This window comes from Arachis hypogaea, chromosome 2 (assembly GCF_003086295.3).
Source record: "Arachis hypogaea cultivar Tifrunner chromosome 2, arahy.Tifrunner.gnm2.J5K5, whole genome shotgun sequence".
Classification (NCBI taxonomy): Eukaryota; Viridiplantae; Streptophyta; class Magnoliopsida; order Fabales; family Fabaceae; genus Arachis; species Arachis hypogaea.
In genome coordinates, this window is record NC_092037.1 from 6376105 (window position 1) to 6393198 (window position 17094).

Genomic DNA, 17094 nt, shown 5'->3' on the forward strand with positions numbered 1-17094 from the left:
GTAATTTTTACCTCCACTTGATTTAATGGTATGTTTTGCCCTTTAATTTGTTTTTATTTATTCATTTATCTCAGATGGAATTGGAAGAGACTATCATCTTGAAATGGTGGTGATAAGAAAGAAACTTGTTGATCACGCACGCACCTTAACTTTTTTCATCAATTCATGGATTTAAATAAGGTTGGAAGTGAGGCGAGTTGAGTCGAGTTAGATCAAGTTCAAGCTCAGCTCACAAAAATTGAGTTTGATTTATGACTCGACTCATTAACTATTGAGTCTATTTCTTGAACTCAAACTCAACTCATCGAAAGCTCATGAACTGGCTCAAATAATAGAAACATAAATACATAATCTATAATTCTATATCAATAAATTATTATAACTTATATATTTTTAAAATATTTAAAAAGATCAATTTTATATATTATTTGTCTATCAATAAATTATAATTTTTTTTTATTTATGTCTTACATAAAAAATTATATATAAAAAATAAACATAAAATTTTAAATAATTAAGATCATTAATATATATAATTATATATCACTTTCATATATATATATATATATATATATATATATATATATATATATATATATATAATCGAGCCAGCTCACGAGCTAATGAGTTGAGCTTATCTAAACTCAAACTCGGATCATTTAATTTATGAGCTCAATTCCAAGTTCAAGCTTGGCTCACTAGCTCATGAGCTTAGCTTATCGAGCTATTAAAGAGTCGAGTTCGAGCTGGCTCATGAGTTGGCTTGACTCAGTTCCAACACTAAGTTCAAAATATGACTTGAAAAAATTCTATTGGTCAACAATACTTTAATGTTAAACATTTGATTAAAATATTTTTTATTTAAATTTTTTTCTTAAAAATATTAATCTTTTGTATGTTTTTTTTGTTTTTATTAGCGTTATTTTTTGAACTATCAACTTTATAACTGCTATACTTTCTTCTATACACAAATGCAGAATTAGGAAAAACTACCAAAAGTACCCATGAAATTTATGAACGCTGACAAAAATACCCATAAACTAAGAAAATTAATGATGTACCCATGGAAAATGGGTTTCGTATGACAAAAGCATCCAAATTCTAATTTTTTTGTTAATTTTTTAATAAAATTTCCAAACTACCCTCATTCTTAACCTCAACTCACTTTTTCAACCTTCCATAATCTAACTTGTACCTTTAAAACCTTTGTCATGGAGTCTAAAACTATTCCTATAATAGACCAGGCCAAAATCAATGGTGGTGGTGGCAGAGGACTTCGACCGATTCCTAGCAGATAAATTTAGTATGGTGAACTCTTTTCCATTTTTTTCGCTAATACCTTCACACAAAGAAAGCCCTCAAATTAAGAAAAAAAAGGAAAAAACAAATGAAACGATTAAAAACTGTTCCTTTATGATTCTTTATCTGATTCTTCATCGGTATTGATTTATTCTTTTGTTAATCTCGGCGCTGCAATCTTCTGTTGCATTATTATCCAAAATTTCCACCATAAAAGATTCATTTCATCTGTTGTAGGAGTAGTTTTGGACTCCATAGCAAGTTTTAAAGGTGCATGTTGAATTATGAAAGATAAAAAAAAGTGAGTTGAGGTTGAGGGTGGGGATAGTTTGGGAATTTTATTAAAAAAATCAACAAAAAATTAGGGTTTGGATACTTTTGTCATATGAAACTCATCTTCCATGGGTACATCATTAATTTCCTTAGTTTATGGGTACTTTTGTCAGCGTTCGTAAACTTCATGGGTACTTTTGGTAGTTTTTCCCAGAAATTTGATCTCTTCACAAAAAACTTAGTACATTTCATATTATGTTTATTTAAAATAAAAGTAAAAATGATCAAATTTACTTTTGAAAAATTATATATTTTTTAAATTAATTTTAAATTTTTTTATTAAATTTGTTTTTTAAAAATTTTAATTTAGTCATATTAATTTTTTTTATTAATTTTATAACAGATGCATCAAAATTTACTGATGTTAAATAAGATCACATTGACTATAATGCATTCGTAACAGTTAAATTAATCTCAAATTAAAAGAAATTTTGAGACATTGTTAATTTGTCAAATTAAATAATCATTTGTCAAAAAACTTCAAACATTATAAAATATAAATTATACATTAAACATCGCATAATACGCAACTATATATATATATATATATATATATATATATGATCCTAACAAAGCATAGACATTTAGTTTTATTTTTTTAAAAATATATACACAAATATGTATCCACTTTGATTGTTAGTTTGTTAGAACCAATGTAAGAATGGCGGTATTTTTATGTTATCTCAGAATCTTTCACATCTAAACCAATAATTAATATTGTTTATCTTTTTTTCAAAGGTAAAAACTTCATCTAATGAAACTTAAAAGTTTAGGTCTCCGTCGAGTCGTCGACTTATTCAAAAATAAAGATGGAATATTCCATAATCTACTATGATATCACTTAAAAGTTAAAACTTAAAAGAAAGACAAAACTTAAAAAAAGGAAAGAAAATAAACATAATGAGAGATTCGTGTGGTTTTGAGGGGTTTCATTTTCATCCTCTTGCTGGTGCTTGAAAATCATTTTTCATCTTCATTTTTTTGCTTATTTTCCAACTTAATTGCTGCTTCTAAAATCTATTGATGGCCAATCTGTTTCCAAAAATAAATAAATATATAAAATGTTTACTTATACGAAAGGGAAATATATATATATATATATATAGGGAATAAGAAAGGCTTCCAATTCATGAGCTTACATCCTAAGAAATACTATATAATTGAATTTTGATGTATATAAAATTCTACATAATTAGAATAACTTTTTTTAAGTAACCCATGAAAATTAATATTGAATTTTGTGTATCTATAGCTTTTTTTTACTTCAATAAAGTAAAAATCTAAATTTATTAGATTGTTTAAATTGAAATTTATTACATTATTTTTATAAATAAATATATGTTATTATTTCTCCATAAATTGAATAATCTGTCACCATTTACTAAATAAAATTTGCAAACATAAAAACTTAAGAGAAGATTAAATTCTGTTAGACAAATACAACTTCCTTGAGGCAAAACTACACAAGGCATTTCACACTTAATAGACCTGTTCAGTATTTATGGTGAAATACTGGAGCTGCAGGTTTGAAAATGAAATTCATTATGCTCCCAATATATCCTCAACTTAGTTCTCACCGCTTTTACTAATATGTACTTTACAGTAGGTCAAATGAATATTTATAAGTTCAAAATTCATGATTAATTTATTCAGCTCACTCACTCAAATAAATAATCTTAGTAAGAATATAACATAATTTAATATAATAATATATTTAAAAATAATTTTTTGATAAATAACAGAGTAGAAAGTGCTCAGAAAAAACAAACTAAACAGCTCCACTATTTTAGAAAATATTATTCTAACTAAATTGGCAAAAAAATTAAGAAATACAGAAAAGTTAAAAAAAAGATAAAATAATTATATTATAAAATAAAAAACAATTGAAAGCCCTGATAAAATAAAAAACAAAAACAAAAACAAATTATAATTGAACATGGAAGTATTGCCATTACAGATAAGGTTGTTCGGGTGCGATTTAATTCGGTTTTTAAGAAAAAAAAATAATCCGATAAATTCTCTTCAATTTTTTTAACAATAAAGTGTCTCACCTTTAATTCTGGGACGAAAGATAAATAGAAAAGAGAGAACAATGAAAGATGAAATTAAACACTTGACACCATCCAATTTTTTTCTACCGGAAAGGATCCATTCTCTTAATTAAACTACGGTTCAGTTTTTTTTATCCAGACCATCCGAACCAAATCAAACCAATTGAAATCGATTTGATTTGATTCAGTTTGTTCGGTTTTTCAATCAATTCGAACAAAAACCTGTCATACCATTTCACAGTGATAACATTGAAATTATAGAATACAAGTACATCATAACTAACAAAAGTCTTGATCCAATAAAATTCAACAACAAAAGAAATTAAAATACGACTATTAAAGAAGTTTAAAAGTTCAATAGTCAGCACAACAGCAACAGATAGCCACATTTTGGTTCTTCTCTAACAAAACAATGAAATTTCTTTAAGCAAACCAACCTGAAATCAAAAGAAATCAAAAGACATCAAATGAAATCAAAAGACAGTTACATAATAAGAACAATAATAATTGGAAAAAGCACTTAGTCATGTCACAGTGAATCTTGACCGTCGTCTCTTAGGACCCATTCTAGGGACTACCTTGTCAAATAATGTTAAAATTCTACAACTGACATGGTCCAATACTCCAATCAGAAAGGATCTACACACATAGACCACTACAACCTTTATTTAAAGTGCATCTGATTTTATGATTAATTTGAACAATTATTTCAAAAACCAAATTATAACATTAACCATTTTACTTGTCAACCTGAAATTTACTTAACAGACCTACGATCAAGATCTATGGAAAGCACATACGAAACGAAACCATGCAGTTAGATAGAGATGGGTTTAAGTAAATAGTTACCTTCCGATGCAATGGCGAAGTCACCATGGATAGTTCCAGGCTCAGATGCCAAGGGGGATTTGTTGCTCCAATCAACTTTCGGCCAGTTGCAACAACCCCTTTACCCTCCCAGACCATGGCAAGAATAGAACCAAAGATAATGTATTAGGCCAATCCATTAAAGAAAGGCTTTGTAGATAAATCAGCATAGTGCCTCTCGGCATAAGGCTAAAAATTTGTGGAGTTTCTAAGCCAAATTGTTAGCAAGTATGTTAAGTAGTAACAAAAACAAAAGAAGTCACCTTTCAAGTAAAATCTCTTCTTCTCAAATCTGTTAATAATTTTCCCAACCTGAAACAGAAAGTAGTTTTCTTTCAAATATTATAAAGGGAAAAAGAACAACATTGACCTATTTTACAAAATAGCTACCTTCATCAACCTAATTACTCATAATTTCAAACAATCAGTAATGAACAAATATTAAAAAACCAGTAATGAACAATAAACAAAAATCAGCAATCAACAATGAATAATGAACAACAATCAACCATGAACAATGAACAACAATCAGCAATTTCAAAAAATCAACAACAAAATAATGAACAACAATCAAACAACAAATATATAGAACAATGAAACTGAATACCTGGCTCGGAGGCTCCATAATCTCGGCGTGGAGGAGACAGTGCTGTGCCTGTGGGTGGCTGGGTGCCGTTGAGCAACTAAATCTTTTTCCTTAGATAAATAGATGATATTGGCTATTGAGATACTCATTGGAAACATACGTCTTCTTGAAGGTGGATTCCAAAGAAGCCTCAAGCTTTTTCATGTTCTAATTTATATAGTCTGAAATAAAAAATAGTCTTCTATTCAGAGTTTCAACTTTGGAATTAGGGTATGTTTAGAGGAGTGATTGCAAGATGTCTTTATCATTGAAAAGTGTGCCTTACATGAATAAGAATTTCTGATTTCAGGAGGTACGTCGTCCTCCCTGAAATAACAATTCCTGGTGATAGCATTTCAATATGAAAACTGGTCATGCAGCTCTGTCTCCGGCCATGGCAATAGACCCAACAAATTTGAAGCATGGGTTCAAAGTTAGATATTGCAGCACCGAATTTTCGAGTTGATAGTTTGTGTTGTTGGAGCTACTGGTGCTATAATAGGTTTTTATCAAGTTCGGAGACGAAAATTCATAGAATCTTTGGCTAAGGTCTTTTTCTTGCCCCAGTCGTGCTTCCCTTTCCTCTTCCTCTGTTAACTTTATCAAGAAAAAAATGTTACATTATCGAAGTCAATTCAAAACCTATGGTGTGTTCGTTTTCGTATCGGTGATATTTTTCTACTCCTACTTTTCGAGAGAGGAGAAAAACAAGAACAAAAAGATACGTTGATATTTTATCGTTGGCTGAATTTGCCATTATTAATTTTGTTTTATCACTCCAAAAGAACTATTAATTTGTTGAAGAACTTATAAAGTTCTTTTTGTAGAACTTGTGGTGGAGCTCACTGTGTTAAAATAGTGATTTGGTTTTTTGGGAGCAATCTTCAGCTTTTCCTTAATAATTCTTTCTTCCTGTAAAGAAAAATATGCCGACAGCGGTTAGGAACCATTTATGGACACCACTACCAGCTCACTGATGCTAGAATGGAGTTGAGTTTAGAGGCAAAATGTGCTCCAACCTGCTCCATTCTAGCATCAAGAAGATTGGTGGTGGTGTTGTTAATGGATGATTCCTCACACTGTTAACGTTTTTTTATAGGAAAAAAGAATGATTAGAGAAAAATTGAAGATTGCTTTCAAAAAACCAAATAACTATTTTAACACAGTGAACTCCAGTACAAGTTCTACCAAAAAAATTTTCACAAGTTCTTCAACAAAATGGTAATTCTTGATAAAACAAAATTCATAATAGCAAATCCAACAAACAATACAATATTACCGTATCTTTTTATTTTTGTTTTTTTCTTCATTCCTCAAAAAGTAAATATAGAAAAATATCACCAATACGGAGACGAACACACCACAGACTTTGAATCGACGATGATAGTGTAACACTTTTCTTTTATAAAATTTTAATAGAGGAAGAGCAAAAAAATACAACAGCAGTGATAAAAGGATCTTGCCCAAAGTTTCATGAATTTACGTCTCCAAACTTGAACTTTGATAAAAACTTATTATTACAAGTAACTCCATCAATATAAATTATCCACTAGAAAACTCGGTGCCGCAGTACCCAATATTAAACTCATACTTCAAACTTGTTGGGTCTTGCGATTGTTTCTATATTGAAATGCTATAACTAGAGATTATTATTTTAGAGAAGACGACGACGTGCCTCTCAAAATCGAAAATTCTTATTCTTGTGAAGTTCATTTAATTACTGTCCAAGCAATGAACCATCTCCATATTGCTTTCAATGATAAAGACACCTTACAATCACTCCTCCAAACATATCTTAATCCTAGAGTTAAAATTCTAAATAAAAAATAATTTCTTATTTCCAACTATATAAATTAAAACATGAAAAAAGCTTGAAGCCTTTTAGAATCCCACTTCAAAATGACACCAAGAGTGTCCACAATGGCTAATATCATCTACTTAATAAAAAAGGCCATAGAATTTAGATTTCCATATTGAAATACTACAAACTGTGTTCGTTTGGAGGTGAAAAAGGAAAGGAAAAAGAAGAAGTGATGTTAATAGATCTGTGTGTGTGGAGGGGAGGGGAAGGTTCCTATCATTTATTAGGGGTTCTATAACAGGAACATACTTTCCTGAAAAAAAAATGTGTTTCATATTAGTTAATACTTTGGGGACACTGTTTCATATGAAAACAAACCAAACCATGAATAAATAATAAAAAATGAACTGAAATAGTATAAAGAACTCAGAAACCACCTCACATGGGCAAAAAAAATATCATGGACAATGAAGGCAGTCACAATTCTCAGCTACCTTCCTCACCAAAGGTGGATTTTCATTTTGGAAGGCTTTCCATGGTTGACTTCCGGTCCGGCAACTTCCCCCACCAGAAAATTCCGCCAATATCCCCACTCTGCCCGAGATGTCAATAAGATCAAGAATCAGTCGCCCATTGCCTAGTTTATCGCAGAGAATCAGAAGCTATTTAGAGAGGAAACTTACTGGGTCATTATCTTTAGATGATTACAACTGAGCATTTCCAAGAGGCAGAACCTCAAGGCATCTCTCACAGCAAATAGAAGCGCGACAGATGATGGAGCTAACAACCTTTCTATGCGTAGAAATCTAGAAAGCCAGGAATTTGTTAGTGTTTGAACAGAAGAGAGTAACTCCGCCAAAGACCCTTGCAGCAGCAGCAGCGATGAGAGGGTACCAACGAGCTTCAGAGATTTGGAATCCCCAAACCCTAAATTTTCGCCACTTCCCCCTTTTTCTTCTATGAGATTTTTTGCTGTCTATTATCACTTTAGTAATATATTTTGGAAAACACCCAATACTTTGTATTTGTCCTAGAATTGGACACCCACTTATTTGTTTATTCTTCGGATAAAATAAAATATCTAATTAAAAAATATATTTTATTTCGTATATACCTCTCATAATCAAGGTAGACAATCTCTCCGTCACCTCTACTACTCGAGTCACTGGAGTTGCTTATGCACAGAAACGCCGGGAAAAGTTGCAGAGTCATCGGAATTGCGGTTCTGCAAACAACCTACGTTTCGAGAAGAAAGTTGACCCAAAACTTAGTTTTGCTGTGCAATGCAGAACCCAACTTGAATCACAAGCATAATCTGCTGAGAAGGTGTTGGGACCTTCGATTTTCCACCATCTTTCCCTCTCAGTCTCTTTGCTTCTGATAAGTAACCCACCATGTCTTTTTTTCTAATTCATCACGTAGATAGGTGTTATTTTATTAGAAGAGGATAAGGATATGTATGAAAAAAATTTATTGTTTTGAACAAAAAAATAAGAGAAAGTACAGAATTGAAATGGTGCTGTGGGAAATGGAAATTTTGAGGGAAAGGAAAGACGGAAGAGGGCATTTGAGAAGAGAGTGGCGATGGAACTGAAATGATTATTAAAATTGGTTTATTTTATTTTATTTTTCTTTTGAAAACTTTAAACATTTTTCCTTGTTCTTTTATTTTTTAACTTGGTTGTTTTTTATGAATATCTCTTATTGATTTTTTTTATATCCTTTATTTATTATTTGTTTTATTGCTTTTAGTTAAACGAGCTTAGTCAATTATTTTTGTCCAAGTGATGTCTTGGACTTATGGCATATACATATGATATAATATAAACTATTAAATTGTTTTTCTAAATTAATTTGAGAATTAATTATGAAATTCATTTTATTTGTTAATTTTTTTTACATTTTTTTAATTTTTTTATAATTTACAAGTTATATTTACATTTTGTTTTATAATTTTACAAATTATAATTTTATTATAATCAACCAAATTAAAGTAAAAGTTACGAGTTTGTTCGTAATATAATTTTTAGAGCAATTTATATAAATAAATTGTTTGTCCTTTAAATTTACACAATTGCATTCTTTCAAACATTTTATATATCTACAGAAATCGCTATTGACAGTAGCGATTTACGAAAACACATAATCCGCTATAGCCAGCGGCAGATTACATGCAAATGGAGTAACACAGAAACCGTTAGAGACGATCACGGTTTCTGTTTATTGATGATTGGCCATAGACCGCTGCTGACATTAGTGGTTAGCTCAACTTATTTTGTTTTGTTGAGTTTTTTAAATTTTATTCTGTGTTTGTGATTTAATAACTTAACTAAAGATTAAAAAAAGAATTTATAGACATTTTTGCCAAAAATACTACCCACAGTTTCCTTTCACAGAATGTCCAATGAATTTGCTATTTTATTCTGTGTTTGTGATTTAATAACTTAACTAAAGATTAAAAAAAAGAATTTATAGACATTTTTGCCAAAAATACTACCCACAGTTTCTTTTCACAAAATGTCCAATGAATTTGTTTCTAACAAAATAAGTCGAGCTAATAAAATAACATCTAAACATATAAGAGATTTTCTAAAATCACATTCTGGCACACACTAAACTAAATCAAAGCCATGCATTCTCCCTGACTAAACAATATAAAGCCAAAACTACAAATAAAACACCATATAAGATTATTATCAAAATTCGATCTTGCTAAGACTACTCCGTATGTCCATGTATATGAAGACAAGATATGAAAAAATTATAACATATAAGTTGATACCAAAATAGTACAGAACAGAAACGCCAGTAGCGATTTATGGCCAAGTATCAATAAACAAAAACCGCGACACCGCAACCGCTTCTAGCAGTTTTTGTGTTCTCCTATTTACATGTAATCCGCGGTTGGCTATAGTGGATTATGTGTTTTCGTAATAGTAACGGTTTTTATAGATATATAAAATAATGTATTTGCGTCTTCATGTTTAAAAAAATGCAATTACGTAAATTTAAAGGGTAAACAATTTATTTATGTAAATTGCCCTAATTTTTAAATAGAAACAAGATAAAAAAAAGAATAAATGACCATTTGTATCTATAAAAGATGAAAATACTGACATATGTACCCACATTAGATCGAAACTAAACTTGTACCCATGCAAGATGTCCTCTGACAAAAGTACCCTACGTGGCACTCCAACCCTCCAAAAACAAAAAACTTTTGTCACACGAAAAACATTTTGTGTAGGTACAAATTTAGTTTCGATTTAATGTTAATACATATGTCAGTATTTTTATCTTTCATGGATATAAATAGTCATTTATTTTAAAAAAGATGAACGACTTCGCTATAAAAGAATGCCAACAATTAACTGATGAGTGATAAGTGATAAATAAAACCAAACCAACATCATTTATCTTAAAATTGCTTCTGTAACAAATTAAAACTTTTAATTAATACGCTTGGCATCATCAACATAGGAGAACAAGCAAAAAGGTAGAGAGGAACATAGTCTCGTGAAATTATATATATATTTAAAAAAATTTTATGAAATTGGATTTAATCATTATATTATGGATTTTAATCTTCTTATGCCAATCTTAAAACGTACTTCTAAAGAAATTTAAAAAGCAAAAGAAAAAGAAATTAGTATATGACAATTTGTTATACAAATCTGTGTTTTATTGTTATGTAAAGAGTAAAGACATTTTCATTTAAATAGTTATATTATATTAACTATATTATTGTCTTATGATGATTATGATGGCTTTTTTTTTTTCCGGGAGAGGAGGGGTCAAAACTCCAAACAATAAAGGAGAAAAATCAAGAAAAATCTAGACAAAAGAGAAAAATCAAGAGAAATCTAGACAGAACTTCTTATCATAACAACACCAATACAATTAGAAATAAGTGAATACACTTTGGCAGAAGGAAGGGTATCATAAATATGAATTCCTAATGATAGAATGGCCTTGCTTTATCATATAATCTGCTACCAAATTTGTTTTTTCAAAGGTTGTGTTAGTTAATCTTAGAGATTTAATTTTTTGGTTGGACAATTTAATTCAGTTGAGGGGTTTGTCTTTAGAGTTGGAGATATCTTGATTTTTCACTTCTCCTCTCTAGTGCATATAATTAGTTGATTCTTAATTTTGTCTTTATCTCGAGTCGTGTTCCTTATTTTAGTAGAAAAACCAGCAAATTTGGAATAATATTTATAGAACTTTGTAGCTTCTTCTAGTGTCTCAAAAATCATCCCCACCTTTGGGACAAATCTTTCATCCACAACACAGTTGGTTTGCACGGTGAACCCGAAAACGTCATTAACGATGAAACAATTCTATAATACTTACCGAACCGAAAGATTACTCACAGTAAACGAAAGATAATCCATTATACAAAATCAAATTCGAAACAGTTCTGTCTACAATTTAGATATCATCAATTCAATTCAATTCAATTCAGATTCAGATCACCTCCGTCCATTCAATTCAATTCAAATAAAATTAGCAATTGCATTCCATTGAATTCGATTCAAAATTTAATAATCCAAACCTCATCAAATTGATGTGTTTCGGAAGAATAATCCAAATCATACTCATTCAACTGACTTGAAGTTGATTCACTCATTGTTTCAATTCAAAAGTCCAGATCGAAGAAAGGAACAAAGAAGAAGTAGAAGAACGACGAAGTTAATTACGTCAAAATCAATCCAGATCCATAATGCAGAGAACAAGGAATTTTATTAGGTTGAGGAAGAGAAGAAGAAGAAGAAGAACGAAAACGCGAGAAGAGAACAAGGTTTATGTTGAGAAAGGTTTACGTTAAAAAAAATTTATCACGCAGAAAATGTTTACGTTATATACGTTATATAAGGCGCGTGTATAATAAACGACTGTAGGATGGGAAAACGCGCATGTGGAAGAAGTTACTTAAATAACATCCATGTATTTTTTACATGAATGTAGAACTTTTCCGTTATTCAAATATTATTTACAAAAGTTAATATCTTTTGAATCATTTTTTTTATGAGTGTAATTTTTATTACAGATTTTGGTATGATTATTCTTTCTATTTTTATTATTATTTACATATACATACTAGAGATTTAAATTTTTCTAAAGTGAAAAATTAAAAACTTAATTACCCTTAAATTAAAATAATAGAATTTACACGGATCACACCTAATCATAATTACAAATTCAACATGAATTAGTGATTAATTATCTATTTTGTCATTTTACAATTTTTTCCACAATTTTTTTTCCATATATTTGTACTAGGACAATTATTTGTTGAGATTTCGTTCCTCCATCATAATACCTTTTGTGGACATTTTATTCCTCAGATTGGATAGTAATTTTCAAAAGTAATTTATTAAAAATAGTGTTTAAAAAATAACGGTTCAAATATTATAATGGAACGAAGATGAACGGATTAACTTGCTCCACATTAAAGACAAACATAAACAAGTGTATGTAAACCAAATCCGTAACATACCCAACCAACTCAACTTTAAAGAGAATACATTTCTTAAAAAATCCATAAACTAGTACCACCCATTATATACAGGAGGGCTCCATATAAGGCTTTTATTGTATATATGTTTGATAAGAACATTGAACATATATATTATATAAGCAACTAATAGCGCGGGCTCTTTAAGAGTTTAGACAAATGGGTGTTTCAAGTTTCAACATAGCCCGCTTTTGGCAGCAATTCATCAATCTTTTCCGGGCCTCTATCATATGCCTCATAAGAGAGTGGCTTGAACTCCCCTCTATTAATTCTGGGCAATAATGGGGTGAAGATCTTCCATGATGTCTGATATAGTTAAACACATTACATTAGTCTTCCAAAAATATTTGAAATATGGAACTTTTTTTAATAGGAAAAAGTATATTTAAGTTTTTAGTGGTATAAAATTTTCTATAAACTATGGTCATTGAATTTTTGAATCAATAGCTAAATTTAAAATTTTTATTAATAATATAATAATTATATTTATGTTTAAATATTTTTACAAATACTTCTGTTTCAAAATTACATTTTTGTCCTTTGTCCCCTTCTTTCTTTTTGTTTTCTCCGTCACCCCCTTACTGTCGTCACTGAAAGGAGGAGCACGACCGCCAAAAGAAGCCGCCGTCGTGGTCATCTTCTCGGGCTGCCTCTGCATGCGCGTCCTTGTCGTTGTTCATTTGCATCTTACCGTCGCCATCTGTGGAGCACGACCGCCACGAGGAGCCGCCGTCGTCGTCATCTTCGCGGGCTGCCTCTGCGTGCGCCGTCTGTGGAGTCGCCAAGCTGTCGCCGTTCGCCACTTTCAGTGTTGCCGCCAAGTCAAGAACGAGCGCGAGGGAGAGAGATCCGTCGCTGTCGACGCTGTTCAGTAGGGGAGGAAGAACTGCAATATGCAGAAAGGGTGATATAAAGTCAGTTTGGTTTAGGTGTTGAGCAGACTGATAATCGAACTGATCAAAGCAAGGGGATCATGACGGATGGGATAAATGCAGACACAGCAATTTGGTTGACCACACAAATTCAATCATCCATTCTATACAGTTATAAATGGAGACAATTAACAAAATAATGGTTTAATCGCAAAGCAAACTTGAAATGAATGAGTTAATGACACAACAAATACAATTGTTTCCTTAGTGATCAAGGCACGTAAGCAAAAAAAAGTATTAATATATCATTACATTGGAGTAAACACCCAACTTGGTCTCTATCCATTTTAAATTAGGACAAGGCGATCCCTCATAAAAAAAAGTAACCCACGCCGGTCCCTATCCGTGCATAAAATAACTCATCGCATCCTTTCCCTTGTATCCCCGGTCCATAGTTGACGGAAAAGTCTGATGTGACACTTACCGGCATTGATCTGGCAGCTAGTTCAGAGTTAAGTGCCAACGTGGATGAGGGGGACTAGACATGGGTCGATTTGTCCCCCTGTCACATTAAAAAACGACGACGCCGTTTATAAGTTAAGAAGAAGGAAACGTCATTCTCACCCTCGTAACCCCAAGCCCTAACTTATATTTACAGAATAATCAAAGCCCTTACAACCTTCTTCGCGCGAAAGGACAAAGAGTGGTGGAAGTAGCAAGTGTTGGTGCTGACAAGGCCGCCAGGAAGGACTCAGAGGACTCTTCTAACTCCACACTTGACGGAGTCATGACGTCGTGCAGTGTAGGCAGCTTGTGTCGCCATTCAGGTAAGTAATGAATTTGGGCATCTAAAACATTAGCACTATCCAATCTTTGTTTCTAAATTACATGTTGGTGTTGTAGTGTTCAGTAGGTTGAAATAGGTTGTCTGGTTGTGGGTGTTTAAGAATGTTGTGGTCATGAATGGATTTTGAATTTTTTTAATTAATTTGTTAAATAATTAATGTTGCTTGTCAGTAGTTTAGATCATTGGCACAGTGAGATAAAATGTCATGAATTGGATTTTGATTAGTAATAATATTTTTCAGATGGATGAGTTTGAAGTAGTTCATGTTTTTCATCATGGAAGAAATTTTAAGAGAAATGCACAGAGCAAATTAGAATATGTTGTTGGAAAAGTCAAGAAGTGGCCACCTTTACACATTGATTTGGTGAACTTTGATTTTGAAACATTACTGAAGGAGTTGGGTTACACAGAGTACAAGACTATATTTTGGTTTGATAGCATGGCACCTGACTTAGAATCTGGCTTACATGTAATAAGGGGTGATGTTGAGATAAATGACATGAGGAATAATAAGATTAAAAACAATGGGACAAACGAGATTTATATCTACTTTGATCATCCGGTTAGTGTGCCAGAAATTGTGGATGAGGAAATGCAAGCTGAGGAGGTTATTATGAGTGACTCATCTTCCTCAAGTGAGAGAGAGATGAGCACCACCAATGCAAAGAAGACATTCGCTGTTACTTGCTCTAAGTGTGGCCAAAAAGGCCATTACTATAAGACATGCCCGAATACAGCACAAGATTCCAACTGGAAGCCTATGACTAAAAAGGAGAGACGAGCACAGAAGAAGACAACAACTCACAATTCATCAACTGATCCAACAACAAGCACTGACCAGGTACAATGTGTTAAGTTTTGAGAATTGAATTGTCCTAAACAATAACTTCTTTACTCTATGTTTGAGAATTGAGGTACAATGGCTATGTTATGTATTGATTAGATTTAGATAAGGTCTGAGTTGTGGCTTTTTATTCATGTCAATGATTAGGTTCAAGAATGTCATGAAAAGACCTCTGACCTCAATGCAAATGCCACAACAGTAGGGTCAACCTCAGATTCTGTGGTGAGTTTATGGTTTAAGTTTATATGTTACACTAATTTTGTTGCTTGCTTTCTATAATAATAGAGCAAAGCGAAAAAAAAAAACTAAAAAGAAACTACCCAAAAAGCCAATCAGAAATGGCGCATCGACCCAAAATCAGAGAGAAGAAATTTCAGTATCACAATCTGCACCACCAGTTGAGAAGGTCATTTTTTTCCTTTAAAAAAAAAAACAAAACTTGTTTCATACAAGAAATTATTACATCTCAATCCCTTAAAGTTTTCATTCATATAACTGTTAAACCTACCTTTTACAGGCTATAGGAGAAAACTCCAATGACAACCCTACACCATTTAAGGAGAAGCACCAGATTATTAGGCCTCCAACTCCATGTTTCGTGCCTCCACCCATACCAGCACCGACGCCAACCTTATGGTTCAAATCTCAACCTTTCCAAGCACCAAACCTAATGCCTCACACCTCACAACTCCAATCAAATGACTCAATAGCTGGGAAGACTACTCCAAAAATCAGTCACGATGCAATTTCTGAAGAGACGATGGTAGCTGCAAATTCAACTACTGCATCAAGACTTTTGAAATTTGTGCCAACACCCGGCTACAGGCCTCCAGGATTCGGGCCTCCTAAGCAGGGGTGACAGTGCTAATAGGGATTTAGATATGTGATACTATTATTTTGGTATTTTGACACTTTAGTTTGAAGGATACAATTATTCCAACAAATGTCTTGCTATTCTTTTAGTATTTTGGTATTTACAAATGTGTAACTTTTATTTAGAGTCATGTTGCCTCTGCAATGATATTATGACTGTGAACATATGAATTACATGTTTCTTGACAATATGAATATAATGGTATGAATTGCTATGCTTTACAAGGTTTACTTCAATCCATGTTACATGCACAAATATTTGCCGCACTAATTTGCATTAAGTTCAGGTAACAAACTTTAAACAGTCATAATAATAATTCATCTTCATATAATTTACATCCACAATGTTTACATATACAATTTCACCTTGCCACACAATTCTTAGATACCCTAAAATTATTCATTAGGTTGCCTACATAGTTGTCCTAAATAAACAGGCAACCATAATCCCAATTAAAAATGCAAAAATACTACAACCTAACCCCAAGCATCTACTTTCACCTATTTTTTTCCTGCTCTTTCCCAATTGATTTTCTAATCCAATCAACATAATTTTTAGCTCTTCCACTTTGTCATCCATCGCATCACTAAAGCCTTCAAATCGATGCTAGTTCTGCAGCAATACCCCCTTTGATATTGTCTTCGAAACATGCTCATTAAAGAAAGAAACATAATCATCTAGCCATACAAAAAATGAGCAACATCTTTCTGCAGTCTGCATATAGACAAATTCAAAAAGGTTAAAACCATGAACATACCTTGAAGTAAGTATAAAAATCAAACACAATTAACACAAAATTTTTCATGAACATACCTTAAACTTAGGGCAACATAAGAATAACCTATCCGGATTATTTTTTGTCTCAAACATGAGCAGAATAGCATCAGACCCGCAATAGCATTTTGGAGAGACTCATCTCTTCTTCCTTCTACCTACAATACTTTCATTAGAGTTCATGCTATAACTCCAACTATCACCAACTTGCACGTTGGAGGATGAGCAACGTTCTCCACTTTTAACCATGGTCCCCTAGGGTTTCGTTATTGTTTAGAATATGAATAGTTTGTGCAGAGATCGAGGAACGAGAAGATGAAGTAAACGTTTCCTTCTTCACTTATAAACGGCGTCGTTTTTGAATGTGACAGGGGGACAAATCGACCCCT

General features: G+C 31.9%; 1 long non-coding RNA gene across 7 annotated transcripts; it reads right to left on the bottom strand.

Annotated features, from left to right (window-relative positions):
* Positions 1–3892: 3892 nt before the first annotated feature.
* On the bottom strand, positions 3893–8842 carry LOC112734968 (uncharacterized). Of its 7 annotated transcripts, none has more exons than XR_011870575.1 (6): positions 8091–8842; positions 7660–7782; positions 7471–7570; positions 5158–5357; positions 4533–4862; positions 3893–4120 (listed from the first exon to the last, which is right to left on the bottom strand). It is a non-coding gene; the product is annotated as an uncharacterized lncRNA (long non-coding RNA). The 7 variants fall into 7 exon arrangements; XR_011870584.1 differs by having other exon boundaries at positions 7419–7570; positions 8091–8591; XR_011870583.1 differs by having other exon boundaries at positions 7414–7570; positions 8091–8591.
* Positions 8843–17094: the final 8252 nt, after the last annotated feature.